The 6,271-nt window shown below is 19.9% G+C and overlaps 1 long non-coding RNA gene across 6 annotated transcripts; it reads right to left on the reverse strand.

Moving 5' to 3' along the window:
* Positions 1-3,562: 3,562 nt before the first annotated feature.
* LOC113219384 lies at positions 3,563-5,932 on the reverse strand. 6 transcript variants are annotated; one of them, XR_003306458.1, is made up of 5 exons: positions 5,893-5,932; positions 5,010-5,372; positions 4,478-4,755; positions 4,304-4,408; positions 3,563-4,212 (listed from the first exon to the last, which is right to left on the reverse strand). It is a non-coding gene; the product is annotated as an uncharacterized LOC113219384 (long non-coding RNA). The 6 variants fall into 6 exon arrangements; XR_003306457.1 differs by lacking the exon at positions 5,893-5,932 and adding an exon at positions 5,702-5,757; XR_003306459.1 differs by lacking the exon at positions 5,893-5,932 and having other exon boundaries at positions 4,572-4,755; positions 5,010-5,498.
* Positions 5,933-6,271: the final 339 nt, after the last annotated feature.

Genomic DNA, 6,271 nt, shown 5'->3' on the forward strand with positions numbered 1-6,271 from the left:
AAAGATTCAATAATTTTCATTTCATTCATTCAATAATTTTCTTTTTTTTTTTTTTTGGAAAAGATAAGAATTATGAATGAAGCTAAGAACTAAACTTTAATTATTCTACGTTTTAGTTTTTCCTAATTTTATGATCTTTTGTATGTTTTTTCTTTTTTATATTATACTTTTTACATATTTATTTATTTTCTTAAATTATTTTATTGCGTTTTTAATTCTCTCTAATTGATTAATTTTTATTAGTAATTAATTTTTATGCTTAATTCTTATTATATTTTTTCATTAACGGACATTCCATAGGATCTCAATGTTCAAAAAACTATAATCAGAAAGTCGTAAGTAAAGAAGCCTATAATAACATGGTGTGATTTCTTTTTTATCGAAAATCATCCTGACAAAATATATTACCAATGCAAGTGATCTCTCAATTACGCGGTAAAAAATTCTATTTATTCTTATTTTATCGTGGAATTTATAGAACCTATTAAATATTGTGACAACAAAATTAATTAATTTTTCGATTTTTTTTATCCTTTTTCCTTCGATCGTTAGTTTTATTGTTTGAGATTACTGGTATTATTCGTATTGCATATTCGTAAATCTAAAAAAAACTCATAAAATTATATTTTAGTTCACGTAAAAATATAAACTCAATGTATAACATTAACATTTTTATATTTAATTTTTATTTTGATAATTTTAATTTTATATTTGATTATTTATGATCAAATGATAGCAAACTTGTTATTCAATAATTTGTGTTCGATCCAAATTATTAATTCCTTCTTGGTTTGATCACGTCTTTTTAATTCATTAGTAAATTTTATATCATAATGATAGATATGATAAAATTTAATGTAATAAATTAATGTTTTTTTTGCAGTTATAATCTTGATTAAAAAATTTTTCTTTCATAATTGCTGTCTCTATACAATGATAATTATGAATTATACAATATTATTTGTTGACTTGTTTTAATTCAACGAGCATTTCATTGAAAAATAAAACATTAAAATTTTAATTAATTTTTCATTGAATGTATATGATATATCGATGTAAAAATTAAAAAAAAATTAATATATTATTACATAGTAGTATATAAATCTCAGTCTATTTCGAATATGTCCAAATTTATTTAAATAAATTATTTTCAAAAATCATTATTTAAGTACGATTGAACTGAAGTGTTATTCACAAAGATTTTTCTGTAATCTTTGTTCAAATAAATCCTGTAACTTTTTATCATTATTAATTTTACAATATAAATTATTATACAATATAAATAATTTTTTTGTTAAAATAAAATAGAATGCGTTGTCGATTGTGATCGATGGGATCAAAATTTAATTTAGAGAATTAGCTAAAATATTATTTTATATTGAAATAATTAAAATTGAAATAATTTATAGAAATGGATTTCAAACTTTTTTTGATCTTAAATCGATAGAAATATTATCTCACTAAAAATTGGTTATTTTTGTCAATTTTTATCAATCTTTATTAATATCTTTATGTAATAAACAGTATAATTATTGATTCAATATGAAATGTGAGACAATATTTTATTCTGAAAATTTTGAATATCAAATATTTTTACAAAATAATATTATAAACACATTATATGAAAGAAAAATTAAAAATATATAAACAGAAAAATATATTTAAAAAAAAATATTTTATAGCTATGAGAAGAAATTTAAATACATGTAATGGTTCGAATTATTATTACAATAATCTAAAAAAAATAAAAAACAAATCATGTTATAAAAGTTATTAATATTTAATTTTCCAGATAAATTTCCTGCAAATTTATTTCTTTTTCTATAAGCTTTGTATACTATTAATCAAGGATCACATTTAAATTTAAATCAACTTAAAAATTATTATAAAAATATTTAATTTCATTTATTATGTCATTGACAGAAGTTGAAAAAACTATTTTTTAGGTAGATAGATAGGTAGATATCCCTCATCAATGCTATCAATGTTCATCAAAAAAGTTTAAGGAATTTGAAATTAATTTATTATTATGCATTAAACTTTTCAGATTATTTTGGATTGAAAACCTAATGTATTCTGGAAAGAAAATTTGTAATTAAGAGAAGTTAGAAGAAATATATTTCAAAAGTTAAAAAATATATAAAATTCATTTGAATGAAGATAACTCAAGAAAATCAATAAATAATTTAATTATTAGTGTTTGTAATTCTTTAAACACAAATAATCAAAAATAAAAAAGAAAGGCTAAATAGTAAATATAAGAATATTAAATACACATTGAGGTGACAATTTATAATTCAATTGTAATTTATAATGCAATTTTTTTCAAATTTATAAAAAAAATTTTTATCTCTATTTCTTTTCCTTATATTTCTTATACATCACATTTTAAAAATAGATGAGAATTTTTTAATCAATTTTTGTTTCATTTTTAAATTTGAATCCATAAATAAATAAAAATAAAAATCAAATTACATCAACAAAATATCAATATCAAATGGCTAATTCAAAATTTACATTATGTTTATTTGAGAAATTAATTTTTAATATTCGATATAGCGGTACTGAAAGAAAAATTGATCCAATTAGTATATGTAAATCATGAAATCCAGTAGCTGTACAAAAAATTGAACCATAAATTCAATCATTAAAGCAAAAAAAAGGAATTGAAATTAAAGTAAAGTAAGAAGAAAAAAAGGAATTTAAATTAAAGTAAAGTAAGAAATTGTTCTATAAATTCAAAGAACTGTTCTAAATAAAGAATTTAATAATCTAAAAGACAAAATAATTAGTCATGGACTATTTGTGACTATATGAAATGGAAAGTTTTTTTTCATTATTTATGAATTAAAATTAATTTGATTCTGAAAAATATAAAATTAAAAGAATCGAAAATACATATTTTTGAATAATTGATACAAAAATTTCTAAAGTTAATAATATATTTTAAATTAATAAATTAATTGGAATTATTGTAATAAAATTTCTAATAAAAATATCTAATAATGTTAAAATTAAATATCCTGAAATTGAATTTATTGATAATCGAATTGATAAAGTTCATTGATAAAGTCGAATAATTACTCTAATTAATTCAATAATAATTATAAAATTTATTAAAAATACAGAAGAGCTTCTATTGGAAATCATTTCTTTTATTATGGAACATCAAAAGCGTGAAATCAATTTTTCAAGTTTCAATATTATATTTCTTTCTCTACATAATTTCATTTTATAATAATTCAAAATGAAAAAAAATTTTAAATTATAAAATACATAATTCTATCTCTATCATAGAGAAGATAAAAAGACATATATTACCAGAAGAAATTGTATGCAAAACATGGAAACATGAGAGTTGATTTCACATATTCAAAGAAATTTTTTTTCCAAAAATAAATTATTCTATACATAACATTTTAAAATATTGTATATATATAAATTTTCATTGAAATCAAATCGTTCATGATAATTCAATTTCTTTACAAGATAATATTTTTGTGACTATATATTAAATTACGAGTAAGACTTCGAATAATAAATAGTAGCAATATCAGTAGTCTAAGTGTTCAATATAATTTTTTAGATAATCCAATAATTTATATTATTTTGTTTAAAGTGAAACATGACAATTTACTGTATATTACCCGTTTATATATATACGTATATATATTTATACTTGTATGTACATATATATTCGTTTCAATCAGTTCTTTCAGCTTTGTTCTCTTTTACCTCTTCCTTATCAAATTATTTTTCAAATTGCTAGTACTATATTGCACTTCCTTCTTTTTTTTTTCTTTTTTTTCAATGTTTCTAAATACACAGGAATATTGTTAACGAAGATATCATCAGATTTATATATATTTTCGCTTATAAATTTATCTTCAATTTTTTTTTATCACTCATTTGTTCAATTACGTATTGTTTATCATATCATTTTCAAACTTCTATCTAATTTCACTCTGTCATTGCCTATCATTGAATATATATTAAACATATAAAAATATATTAGATAGATATCATATTCTCCTCTAATAAGGAACGATCACATCCGATTCAAAATTTTCAACGACACTATGTGATACAATTGTATACATTCTAAATTCAGTCGTTGAATCTAAATATAATTTATTTCCATCTAAACTTTCAATTGTTAAAGTACCATCTCGAAATGTGTATCTGCATCATCCGTAGTTAGATTATCGAAATCTAAAATTTTATTTAAATAAAATGTGTATTTATTTATTAAGTATTTATTATGTAGAAATTTCATTAAAATATTTCATATCAATCTTCTTACCTATTTTATCTTGTTCATCCTGTTACGTAATACGTTAATGTTAATGTTCTTTTGATACGCTTAATTCATTTCCATCTAAACTAATATTCACAACTTTAAATTTTTCTGAAAACAAAATTATCATTGTATTTGGCAAATGCTCAAATCAAACGTAAAAAGTATGTAAAAATATACGTTTACTATAATCATAGAAGAAAGACAATATTGATGATGTTAAATTCTGTCTGTTTTAATTTTCTAATGAAAAGAGAAAAATGAATATTTTAACCTGATGGATGTTTAATCCAAGCTTAGTATTTTACTGTCATTATATTTTTAGATACATGTTGTACCAAAGGACCAAAAGTTCCTAAATCTGGTAACTAAATTTCTTGCTCTCTTTCATTATATTTAAAGATGATAGAATAGAATAGCTTTAAAGTTAATGCATCTGCATAACATCTTATGGTTGCCTGTGTACGTTGACAGTGTGCAGTGACAGGCATATTGGATGTATTTTTTTTTATAAAAAAGAAAAAAAGATATTGATATATTTATTACATGATATATTTATTATATATATTTATTACAAAAAAAGTTGTTACAAAAAGTCATTGACGTTAATATTTGTCTTATTCCAATAATATATATATATATATATATATATATATATATATATATATATACAGAGTTTAATTTTTAATTTTATGATTTAAGGAAAACTTACACATTTAAGAAGATTAGAGTCAAAACTTCCTTCACCATTTTGACAAGAAAACACAATGCAGTTGGATTCTTTTAATGAAACGAGTATTGTCATTTCATTACAAATTATTACAAATTTATTAATGGCAATTGAACAAATCCACACGATATTACCTTTATCTCAACTTTATCTTCTATAGAAAAAAATTAAACTATTCTGTCCGTAATAAGTTTACATGTGCTTCGATTCATGAATTTTCTTTTTTCACCAAGTTCTTTAAATATTCCATCACAGTATTTATAGTTTTTAGAACATAAACCACGAGATTAGACCATTATAATTTCCATTATAATTGTCGAATATTTATGCATTGTCCATTTCCACCTAATACAGTTAAATAATATTATTCATTATTAGTAATACGGACAATTATATCTTCTTATGAAACAAAATATATTTGAAATGGATAATAACAAAAGTTATTATGAGTTTAAATATTTCTGTTTTATTAAAATTCTCAATTATATGGTATAATTTTTAAAAGAATGTTCAAAGTAACGACACTATGAAATTTCATATGGATTGAAATTATATGTAAGATTTATTTTTATTTATATTCTAAAATTCTATTGTACAAACAATTGTGAATTTTATAATATGAATCTGTAAAAATGTTGAAGAAAAAATAGTTATAAAAATAGTAAATTATTTACACTTTCACATCTTCAAATTAAACAAATAAAGAAAACTATAGAAAATTAAAACACTTCAGTAAACTTTTCAAATATTTATTGTTTCAAACCACTGATTTTCTTTTTTTTATTTCTTTTTACTGACAAATTTTCAACTTTTATAAAGATTATAATCATTAAGGTTACGTAAAATTGTTTCGTATTATTCATACCAATCTTTTGAAATTATGCATTAAATTTATTTGTATTTTTATAAATTATATTTTAAATATATATATATATATATATATATATATATATATATATATATATATATATATATTAATATATGTGTGTATATCTATATATATGCGAGTATGATTTACAAAATACAAATTCACAAAATATCTATTAGAAAATATCGTGATTAAACGTGACGTCAAAAAACGATATTTAAATTAAATAACCTATTTTAACTCTTTTATAACAACATTCGATTTAAAATATTAAAATATATACATATATGCATATATATATTTACAATATATCGATCACATTGTTATAAATTATAATAATGTACCATACCTGTTAACAATATTACTTTTAATTATT

This window comes from Apis mellifera, unplaced genomic scaffold, assembly GCF_003254395.2.
Source record: "Apis mellifera strain DH4 unplaced genomic scaffold, Amel_HAv3.1 GroupUN_60, whole genome shotgun sequence".
In the NCBI taxonomy this organism is placed as follows: Eukaryota; Metazoa; Arthropoda; class Insecta; order Hymenoptera; family Apidae; genus Apis; species Apis mellifera.